We start from the raw sequence: 12,853 nt of genomic DNA on the forward strand, positions 1-12,853 counted from the left end.
TTTAAAAAAACAAAAAAAAAAATTCAAATTTTAACTAACTTTTCAAAACAAGTGTTCATAATAAATTAGTAATAATTTACTTAAAATATGAATTACTGTATGTAATTTTTAAAATTATATTCACCATATTTAGTTTTCAGTTTTTAAAAATAATTTTAAAAATTTTAATTCTTATTTTTTATATTTTCAATAATTATTTAAAATATTTTAATCTTTTTTTTTTAAATTTTTAGATTCGCTTAAGTTTAATATATTTAAAAAGTAAAAAATTTGTACAAAAATATTAAAAAATTCATTGAATATAACAAAATAAAAAAATATCTTGATTTTTCTTTTTTTTTTTTTGTATTTGGTATTTTTTTCATAAAAAAAAAACATTTCTCAAATATTATACTTATTTAGATTAAGTTTATTTAACAATATAAAAATTACATAAAATGTTAAAAAAATTTACTAAAAATAAAAAAATACGAAAGAAACAAAAAACTCAATTCTCTAAAAAGTAGCCATATATTTTCAATTAACAATTTTAGTAATTTTATTATTATATAAGAGAATAGTTTTAAAAAAAAAATCTATTAATTCTGTTAAATAAATTTTGTTAAAAATAGAGATATGTAATTTTAAAACCATAGAAGTATTATGTATTTTAAATAAATCGCAATGGGTATATTTGTAATTAATTGTTTAGCGTATAAGCTAAAGTTGGGCTCACAGATAGGGCCTGGCCACTCAGCACAAGGCCAGTCTAAAATCAATAGTATACAACTTATAAACATAAGGATCACCCAATGGGCCATCGATATTGGACTAAGCCCGTGTTAAATAACCCCTCCCTGGAACTGACGTTGAAGAGCTAAATAAAATGATGATGCCTCCAAATATTTCATCCAAACTCTTCATTATTATTTTTTTTATGTGATATGGCAAGAATTTTTTTTTATTATTGTTTTAAATTATGGTGATTCTTACATAGAATTTGTTGTATGAATACATGTAGATATTTTTTTTGCAATAAATATTCTATAGTAAAAAAATTAAGATATATAATAAAGTTCAAAACAAATGTCAAAAGAAACATATACGTCAAGGACCAAATCTTAACATCAATGGACGTAAGCAACGTAGCCTAAAGAAGACAAAAAAAAATTACTTAAAACCCGAGGCTAGGCTTTAAAAGAAAGACACATATATCACTAAACTTGCTCAAATAACTTTGGCTATAACACTTTTTAGGCTCTTTAGTAGAAAAAGGGTATTATTCTTTTTCTACTATAATTTGGGATAACAATCTAAGTAAAAAGTTAAAAAAAAAAAATGGAAAGAAGGAAAAGAAGAAGAAGAAAAGAAGGCATGGTAGAGGCAATTTGTGTGTAGATTTAGAATTTTTTTTCACCGGTGATTTAGATACCTATGTGTGTATTTCTATAAAAATAATGCAAAAGTTTATCAAGTTTGAATTCTTCCTTTTTTTCTTTTTCTTTTTTTTCATTATTGAGTTCATAATGCACTTCTTCATTAAATTGCGAGGTACTTACATGGAAGAAGAAGAAGAAGAAAAAGAAATAGATGGCAAAAAAAAAAAATTGTTTTGAACAAAACTACAAGCAATGACATTGGGTACGATTTTGATTTGGGTGTTTTAGTGGGAAGTTGTTATACAAACTTTTAAACTTGCAAATTGTACATTTCTTGAACAATAAATTCGTACCAAACATCTATTGCCAAATATATAGTCTAAAGAAGAAGAGCTCAACAACTCTTTCGTGTAAGAAATGAGAATGTCATTCATTTTTAGTTTCTTTGTTGATCTCATCTAATTACTAGCTAAAAGCAAGAGTCCAAATAAATTGGCAAGCATTTCGTATAGATATTACATATGCAATTTTGGCACAAGTATGGGAATGATACATATTCAACATTTCTTCCACCAATGTTTTAGATTTGACTATTTTCACTTTCTTTCTTGGCCATTTCTTCTAGACTGTTACAAAAATAACAAGTTGTGAAGCTTATTTATAAATGGAAGGGAGATAATAAAATAAAATTAAAAAAAAAAAAAAAAAAAGCTTATTGAAATCACTGATCTCTCATTTCGATGATCAAATATTTTTAGTGATTGTAATATTGCTAATCTCAAATAATAAGACTAATATTTTTAGTATTGTCCACTAAAAATTGCTCTTTCAGCCACTACGATGTTCACATAGTGGGGAAAAAATAAAAAATCACAAATGAATTTCAAGTTAGGAACATTGCAAGTTTGCTACTATTTTCTTCTTTTAAAATTTCCTCATAAATGACTAAGGCTGCGTTTGGGAAGTTGGGTTTGGGCTAAATTAGCCACTAAATGACAAAAGTGGCTAATTTAGCCACAAACGAACAAAAGAAAGTTGGGAGCATGGCTGCAACAATTTGACAAGTAAATTTACCATACTACCCCCACATGAAAGAGGGGCGGCAAAGTAAAAAAAAAAAAAAAATCAAATCAGGCTTTTTACCAGGAAAGACAAAGAAAGTTGGAAAAAAAAAATAAAAATATTTTTTTTGTTTTTTGTTAAAATATTTTATGAAAATAAATTTAAACTATATTTGATAAAAATATTTTTAAATAAATTTTTTTTTGTTATGTATTTGGTTATGCTTTGAGTGTAGAGTTGTGAAAGTAGTATGGAATTTCGAGTTATGTGTTTGGTTATAAGTTACTTTAATAATTTATTAATTGAGTTTTATTTTATGTGTTTGGTTACGACTTGAATGTAGAGTTGTTTTTAAATTTAAAATATTAACATTTTAAATTATTTAAATTTCGATTTATGTGTTTAGTTATGAGTTACCTCAATAAGACAATAAATATAAAAATAAATAAGGCAAAAAATAAATAATTAATGTATAAAAAAATAAATAAAAATAAATATGGCAAAAAAATAAATAAATAAGGCAATGATATTATTGTTACGATTTAAATTTAAAATATTACGATTTAAATTTTTTAAATTTTAAAATGTTTTATAAAAAAAAATTCAAACTCTATTTTATACAAATATTTTTAAATATTTTATTTTTTTGTTATGTATTTGGTTATGATTTGAGTGTAGAGTTGTGAAAGTAGTATGAAATTTCGAATTATGTATTTAGTTATGAGTTTTAAAATAATTTCTTAATTAAGTTTTGTTTTATGTGTTTAGTTACGATTAGTGTAAAGTTGTTTTTAAATTAATATACTAACATTTTAAATTATTTAAATTTTTTGAATATTTAAATTATTTAAATTTTTACGATTTAAAATTTTAGATTATTTAAATAAAATTAAATATTATTTAAATATTTAAAATAAAATAAAATAAAATAAAAATTGAATTATTTAAAATACACAGGACAATAAAATAAAACCTCACTTTTTATCATTTTATAGAAAATGTAAACAAATTAAAATTAAAATTAGAATAAAAATAAAAATAAAAACCACATGAAAAAACCATTTGTAAAAAAAAAAAGACTTAGCATGGGTTGGTGACGTCACAGTACAATGGACAGCCGCCGAAATAAAAACAAAATTTAATATCAGGGGCAGTTTAGTAATATTACATACGGACATCTCACCAAAAAGCCAAAAAATCAAAAAAATTAAAAAGCCCTTCCCAAATCAGACTTTTTAGCCCAAGTCAAAATAGTCAAAAAAGCTAAAAAGTCAAAAAGCCAACCCACTTTCCAAACGAAGGCTAAAGAGGTTAGGTCCTATTTGGTAAAATTAAAGTAGAGCCAAGTCAATGGTAAAACAATAAAAGTGATCGCTTTAAGTCCCTCAATACGAAAGATTTCCCAGCCCGAACTCTATTTATCCAAGATGTACAAAATACTCCTTATTTAAAAGCTCATAATATAATCTTCTTGTCTAGAGATCTATAAAAAAAAAAAAAAAAAAATTCTCAATGTCAAGCCCTTAATCATAAATACTGAAAATCATTCCTTATCCAAAGATCTGTGATAAGCCTCTTTGTCTAAGGCTTTAAACAAAATATATATATATATATATATATATATATAAACTCCTTTTAACTAAAGGCCCCAATTGTAAATGTTAAAGTAAATTCTTCATTGTCTAAAGGTCTGGAGAAAAAAAAAGTTCTTGACTGAAGGACCCAAATAGTATACATTGTAGATAACCTTCCAAAATTTTATTTACATGAACAGAAAAAAGAAAAAAAAAAATATACATATATATAAACAAAAATACAAGTAGTTAATTAATACTATTCATAAAGAATCACTTACAATTCTATATTAAGATTCTTCTTGAGAATTGAATCAGCCAATAAGTTTTGAAAATGTTGGTGATGGATTGTTATAATTCGGCTATGTTGGTTGTTTATTGGAATTTTTTAGGTTATTTATTTTTACTGCTCAAAATAATCTCAAAGGGTAAAGTAAATAGTTTAGGTTTAGATTCATAATTATTGTCTATTTTAATAATAAAATATTATTTTATCTTTGATAAAATTAATTTTTTGCACAATTTATTTTATTGCTAAATTTATAAGATGAACGATTCGAATTATCATTATCTGGAAATAGAATTCATAAAGTATAAAAGAATATGAAAAATAGTTGAAACTCAAACCTGTATGAACACGAGTTGCAAGCTATGCAACCTTTTCAACTTTTCAACAAATTTTGTTGCGCCTTTGGTCTCCCCACAGGTCTCATGTTCACACCTCACAGCTCCAACATATGATCTGTCTTTTTGACAACATTACACAAACTACCAAAAAAGAAACCAACTAAAGTAATGTTCTCACACCATGTGTCTACGTCTTTGGTTTTTGCCCCAATTGTTTGGTCATTACGATATATTTTACTTGGTCAGTCTAATGGTTCACATTCCAGAAGATTTTTAAAAAATTGAGTAATTTTGTATATTTGTTGCTAATATAAATGTAATGAGTTTTACTACATAGATTAATATTAAAGCTATGTTTGGTTTTGGCTAAAAAATCACAAAAGACAAAATTAGCTACATAAGTCAATAAGATAAAATATCATATCCAAATCATAATCATTACACTTTTTTTTTTCACTAAAATCAAAAAAGCCAAAAATAAAAACCAAACGAGACTAAAAAAGTCAGACTAAAATAACCAAAAAATTAAAAGCCAGAATATTTTAACTCTTCCTAAACGAAGACTAAGTAGGAGTACCATTTTGTTCTTAAACTTCTAAAATAACTTCTCCTATAAGGAGTGTATCACATGTACCTTAATATTTAGTTATTAAGAAAATGAAATACAAATTCACCTTGTAACTACTATATTGCCACATCAAAATTATCCAATTGTGAGATACTAGAGTTGTTGGTTAAATTTGTTAGTTCAATAAAATTATCTAGAAATACTCTTTATCTTCCCAACTGTATTCTTGAAACACTGTCCATCACCCCTCAACAAAAAAAAAAAAAAAAAAAAAATCACAAATCAACAATTTTTTTAAAAAAAGTTTCAGGAATCAACAAATAACTGAAACACAAAAATCATAACAAAAAAAAAAAAAAAAGAATGATCAAACAATAACTAGCCACTTTGAAATGATCAGACAATATAACTAGCTACGGTGAAAAGGTAGATTGTATTATAAAAAATAATATTCAATCAGTACATATTAATTTATGTAAATGTATTGCATAAAAATGAAATAATAGTTGAAAGGAAATAATAAAATAAAAAGGAGGGAAAGTTTATTGTACTGAAAAATAGCAAAAAATTAATCAATTTGCTATTAAACTATTGAAAATGCTCTTATTTACAACGTAGACTAGTCATCTTTATTTTAAAATTTTCATAAATTACGATTGAACGCCATCTGTTACAATCGATATGATTGTAGACATTAACATGTAGGAGTTATGATACAATCTTATCTTCAGCCATTTTATATCATTCTTAAGTAACTATTGATGATTGTTTGCTTCACAAAATTTTCAATTTGGGATTTTTATCGATAAATTTATTTTAAAGTTGTTGTTATCCATTAGGTTCACAAAGGATTATTATACGTTGATTAGTCCTATGTATTTATCTTTTTATTCCATAAGATCATTTTTCTTAATTTTATATTTTTTAATGGATTATTATGCCCTTATCTATAGTGTTGATACACATAACAAATATAGGCATTTCCTTTTCGTTTTTTTTGTTCATTCTGTTTTGGTAGTTTGTTGTATTCACGCTTTTGATAATGATTATGATTTAGTTGGATATGTTTCAATTTGGTGACTTGTTTGAAAGTTTCAGTGTGTGAGGGTCTCATTGTTATTATTGTGGTAGGGTTTAGTGATTTGGGAGTGAAGATGACGGCTCGAACGGTGTTCGGTTGTGACATTGTTTGGAGTATAATTGGGCGAAATCAGTCATTTTAGAGGTAGAGGATGAGTGCAGAACTGCATGATTAAGGTTAGTATCATTTTTGGTTATGAATGCATGTTCAGCTTATGTTTTGATTTATGTAATGGATTGAATGCTCTGTTTTTTAAATTATATGCATTTTAAGTGGCTCTGTGGTGGGGAGGTAATTCAGGTTATGTGAATAATGTGGATGTTCACATCTTATTGGTAATGATAGTGGTGATATTTTGATTTTGGATTTAGCAGTGTAAAATGTACATATAGGCATCTTATTGGTAATATATCCTCATTTTATGTTATGTTTTGATTTATATGGTAATGCAAGTGTTTGTTTGATGAGTTTTTGATGTTTGCTTAATGAGGCTTTGTGTAGGCGAGGTAATTCAGAGCATGTGAACAATGTGAATGTTCATATCTTATTAATATGAAGGTATGGAGGGTAGTTTTCATGTTGTGTATTGTTACCTCATTTCTGATGGTGTGATTTTAATCTTGTAAAATGTTTTATGTTGTGTAAGAATGGTGGTGATAGTTTTCATTATGAATTTAGTAGTGGAACTGTACACATAGGCATTTACTTTGCATAATGTGAATGTTCATATAGTATGGATTATTGTATGTGTTGTTGTTCGTGTGGTTGTAACGTGGTTGTTGACTTTTATATTGTTGTGTTTTTACAGGAGATAGATACCTTTATGATAGTGGTGTGCACAACAACATCATCATACTTCATGCACTGTTGAGGTCGATCTCACCGGTTCTCAATGCATCTAATAAATGCCAGAAACGTGTTCGTCGCAGGCAACCGAGTTGTGCTTCTCTGAACTTTATGCTTTTCATTAATTTCACCAACCTTTCATGTTCGATTTGTGGTTGACACGACGCATGTTAACATTGTTACTATCATCTACAAATGAGCTTTCTTTCTTGACATGATATTCCTATCTTTTTAGCTTAGACGGTTTCTTTTGTGCAACATCTGCTACTCGGAGCATAAAAATTAACACAATACTTATGGATAAGAAACAAGTTGTATATTTTGCTAACAACATCAGTGATATGAACATTCAACATAATGATGTGAACATTCATAGTTAGTGGATGTGAACATCCACATTTGTCAAATGTTAATTCAACAGATCAAATTATGTTGTGAACATCCGCACTTGTAATTTAGATAACAATGCACATACTTATTACAATCATGCAATGCCGATGTTACAGTTCAACATCAAAATTGAAATACACTTTAAAATATTAAAGTTGACATGGAAATAACAAAAATGGTATGTTTGCCTTAAACACAGTGGTGAATGTTCACAGAGGGTGTGATAAATTTACACATGTTATGAATGTTCACAACATAATTATATATAACAATAACATCTGAAACAAGCAAGTTGGACCATGATTTTTTGTTTTCATGTAAATGTTCACTAGTATCAACAATAACAATATTAGAGGCAAAACAGTAATAATATGAAATTTCACATGTTGTACGAATAAAAACAGGGGTTATTTGTGGAAATTCATATTGGTGCAATTAGAATATGAGATTTACATTATTAAAACATACTACAACAACAAGAACATATGCCCAAAATCTCAACTTCCGTGTGAATGTTCACTATTTTTAACAACAACAATATTAGGGGGCAAGAACAATAACAGTATCAAGTTCCACACATACGAATATAAATAGGGGTTATTTGTGGAAGTTTAGATTGGTGCAATTTCAAATGAACATTCACACGATTAAAACATACAACAACAAGAACATCTGAAATAATTGGCTTGGCCCAAAATCTTGATTTCAATGTGAATGTTCACTACTATTAATAACAACAATATTAGGGGCAAGAACAATAATAATATGAATTTTTACACATTGCATGAATAGAAACATGGGCTATTTGTGGAAATTCATATTAATGCAATGAACATTTACGCGATAAAAACATACAACAACAACAAGAACATCTGAAACAATTGGCTTGGGCTATTGACAACAACAATATAATTGCCATTGCAATATTCTTGGGTAAAAAAACCATATAATTGAGGATTGGAATTGAGGGGTTCACAATCACGATTAGGGCATAAACAATAACAATATGAAGTTCCACATATTGTATGAATAGAAACAGGAGATATTTGTGAAAGTTCATAATATTGTAATTTGAAGAAGAGATTTAGGGTTTACATACAAGATTGGTGAGATTACTTATGCTTTCTGCCCATATCGATGGTTGGGTTGTCACAAATGGTCGTCGACGATGATTTTGATGAAGATGAAACTCAAGGATGTTCAGCAATGGTGATTTCCACGATTTCGGCAACCGACGACAGAGAAATGATGAAAACAACGATGAGCCAATACGATGATGGGACAATGAGAGGCGGGTTGGTGTTGAGACGATATAGAATATGTTTTTGGGGTTTTTGGAAGAGTTGAGATACTATCCAAAAAGAAAGAGGAAGAGAGAGACGGTTATTTGATTCAAAGATGAGGCGCATGTTTGTGTGAAGGTGTTTTGGTCTTCTAATATAAAATAAGACCTAATAGAATAGTAGAAAACACTATGAATTTGATGGAATACGACTCTTAAAGAGTAGATTTACTAAAAATGATCCCTTTCATTTTATCTTATCAAAACTTGTTACTACTCAATATGGCCAGCTTTTATCTTAAAAATAAAAAATAAAAAACAAATCCTCACTATTCGTTATAATTAAATATGATTTGTTAAAGCTAATGTTATCATCAATCATATTAACTTGTACATGAGATATGATCATAATCGTGAACATCACCACCATAAGAGCTATTTTATATTGATATCAAGTCATTTTCTTTGGTCTCTGTAGACACCCCATTTTTGACTGTCCTTAAGACTTGGACGTCACCGCTTGAACACTCGATGATCATCCATGTTCGTGTTTGTTTTGAGTTCCCAGAGGTCTTGGCTACGCACCTTGCCTCAGGATCTCTCGACTTGCTTGTTCTGTGCTTGGTTTTACACCAAGGACTTGTTTGTTTTTTGCACCTAAGGATAGAGATAGCTTGCTAGCTACCCCTGATACCCACCGGCCATGGCTTGAGGCCACCGGTTATGTCTTGAGGCTACCGGCCATTGGTGAAATAGTCTATTGGCCGGTCGGTATTTTGTGTGGCCGGCCGACCACCCGTTTGACCTCTTTTGCGTAGGCCGACATCCTTTCATTACGGGCTGCAAAGTCGCCCGTTGTCTGGTTGACTATGAGCTGGGAGTCGCAGAAGACTATTACTTCATCTGCTTCAGCTGCTACTACCAGCTTCAGTCCTACAATCAATACTTCATACTCTACTTCATTGTTTGAGGCCTTAAACCCCAAACGAATGGACTGTTCCACTGTCTGTCCATCTGGAGATACCAGTACTACTCCTGCCCCTGCTCCTTGTCGGTTTGAGCTCCCATCGACAAACAGTCGAAATGAGTCGCCGATGTAAATGCTGTAGGGTCTGAGCTTTTTCTTTTTCCTTTGTTTGGTTGCATTCGACTGGGCTTCTCCTTGCTTGTTTGGACATCGTTCACCTCGGCTCAACGGAGCCCGATGTACAATGGATTCTGGTGTAAACTCGACCACGAAGTTGGTCAAAACTTGGCCTTTGATTGTTGTTCTGGGTCTGTACTCTAAGTCATACTATCCCAAGGCCACTGCCCATCTGGCTATTCTTCCTGTTAGGTCTCCTTGTTGCAGCAAGGACTTCAAGGGATGTTCAGTTAGCACCACAATTTTATAGGCCTGGAAGTAATGGTTTAGTTTCTTTGAAGCCATTACTAAAGTCAGTGCCAATTTCTCTAAGGGTAGATACCTTGTTTCTGCATCGGCCAGGGTTTTGCTTACATAGTAAACAACCCTTTGCTCCAATTTTTCTTCTCGGATTACCACTGCGCTTACTGCGTGTTCTGAGACAGCTAAGTACAAAAATAACTCCTTCCCAGGTTTTGGATTTGAAAGAACTGGAGCTGTGGTCAAATACTTCTTCAAGTCAGCCAGGGCGACCTCGCATTCTTATGTCCATAAAAAATCTGTGGCTTTCTTCACTAAGTTGAAGAAAGGTTTGCACTTGTCTGAGCTTTTGCTTATGAACGTATTCAGGGTTGCGACCCTTCCAGTCAACATTTGTACCTGTTTTGCCGACGTTGGGCTCTTCAATTCCAGGATGGCCTTAATCTGATCTGGGCTAGCCTCAATGCCCTTTCTAGTCACCAGGTATCTCAAAAACTTACCAGATCCCACTCCAAATGCACACTTCGCTGCATTAAGTCGGAGCCGATATGTTTTAAGGATGTCAAAGACTGCTTTCAGGTCGACCAGATGACCTTTAGGTTCCTTGGTCTTCACAACCATGTTATCGATGTAAACTTCCGCCGTTCTACCAATCAGGTGTTTGAACATCTTGGTTACCAGTCTTTGGTAAGTTGTTCCTGCGTTTTTCAACCCAAAAGGCATCACTCTGTAGCAGTACAGACCTTTTGGGGTGATAAACGCAGTCTTCTCCTCATCTGGGGGATGCATGACTATCTGATGGTATCCCCTGTAGGCATTCAGGAAGCTCATCCTTCCATGCCCCGAAGTGGCATCTACCAGCTGGTCAATCTTGGGTAGAGGAAAACTGTCTTTGGGACAGGCCTTGTTCAGGCTGGTAAAGTCCACGCAGACCCTCCATTTACCATTCTTTTTCTTCACCACCACTGTGTTTAATAGCTATGTCGGGTAATTTACCTCTCGAATGGCCCTAGCCTCCAGAAGTCTATCTACTTCCTCTTCCACTGCTTCGACGTGTATCAACGTCGGTCTTCTTGCTCGTTGGATTACAGGTTTTGCCGACCTATCAACATTCAGTTTATGGCAAGTGACATCGGGGTCAATGCTAGGCATTTCGTAAGGTGTCCAAGCAAACACCTCAATATTTGCTCTAAAAAAAACTTCCAACTCTTTTTTCTCTTCTTCAGCTAAGCCCGAGCCGAGAGGAAAGAAGCGTTTTTCATCCCCCTCCTGGACAAGGATTTTCTTCAGTGTTTCTTCACTCTTCTCGGCTGGCTCCTTATCGACATCCTCTAGGACCTCCACGTCCTCTCCTTCGATCTCTGCCTTCTCTGGTTCTCGTATGCTGCAGGTGGATTTCATTGCTGCCATGGAGCAATTTTTTGCCTGCAGCTGATCTCCTCCATCCCATGTTCTGTTGGAAACTGCAATAGTTGATGCAATGTTGAGGGAACAACCCCTAGCGCATGCAACCATGGCTTTCCCAAGATGATATTGTAAAGGGAGGGTGTGTCGATTACGGTGAACTCTGTCTTTATCTTTTTTGTGCCAGCCTGCACCTCTAAGCTCGTCGTTCCCAGTGGCCATGTCGGCGTTCCATTGAACCCAACCATTGGGCTATTGGATTGCTCCATATCGTCTAGGTGAAGACCAAGCTCCTTGTAGCATCTGACGTACACGATGTCACAAGAGCTGCCTTGGTCGATTAAGATGCGCTTCACTTGGCATTCCCCAACCTGGAAGGATACTACCAAGGCATCGTTATGTGGATGCTGCACCATCTCAAGGTCGGCTTCAGTAAAGGACACTACTGGTCCTTGGCACTTTTCTGCCCAATGTCTCTTCTTCCCGACTTGGTAGACATGCTGTAGGTGTTTTACCTTCTGGGTCTCCCCCCGAATCTCATTTTCGTTGACCTTCGAGTGAGTTACATTAATTACTCGAGGTCCTCCTACCTTAGGTTGCTGTGCTGGGGGAGGCGGGGCAGCTGGTGCCTGATGCAATCTTGCCTGTTCTTCCCTTGTCCTGGCCTCATCGACAAGGTCTCTCAGATGGCCTTGCCTCACCAGGTCTTCTAAGTGTATTTTCAGGGCTCTACAACCCTGATTCATGTGCCCATCTTCATTGTGGTAAGCATAATGTCCGCCGAGGTTTCTTCTCATAAACTCTCCTGGTGCCCTCACTGGCGCTCTGAAATAGGGTTGGTTTCGAATCTTATCCAGGACTTTGTGAATTGGGATTCAGAACACAGTCGTAATTGCATGAGTAGTCCTTAGTCCTATCTCTTGCTTGCTGGATTCATTGTTACCTCGGCCACGCTTCGGCGAGCCGTTTCTTTTTTCTTGCTTTGTCTCCTTAGTCCCCGATGTATCTTCCTTAGCTCTAGCATACTTCTCGATTCTAGCCATGAGCTCTTCCATGCTTTTTGGCAATGTCTTTGCCAAAGACTTTTATAATGGACAGTCGTCTTTTAGGCCATTCTTGAAAGATACAACCGCCACCTCTTAATTACACTTTGGTATTCGGTTGAACACCTCACAGTACCTTTTTCCATAGGCCCTAAGGCCTTCATCCTTACTAATCTTCAGAGCCATCAATGCATCCACCCTTAATGGCTGCAGCTTGTTTGTCACGAACCTGGC

This window comes from Camellia sinensis, chromosome 11 (assembly GCF_055761805.1).
Source record: "Camellia sinensis isolate YWXY chromosome 11, ASM5576180v1, whole genome shotgun sequence".
NCBI classification, from domain to species: Eukaryota; Viridiplantae; Streptophyta; class Magnoliopsida; order Ericales; family Theaceae; genus Camellia; species Camellia sinensis.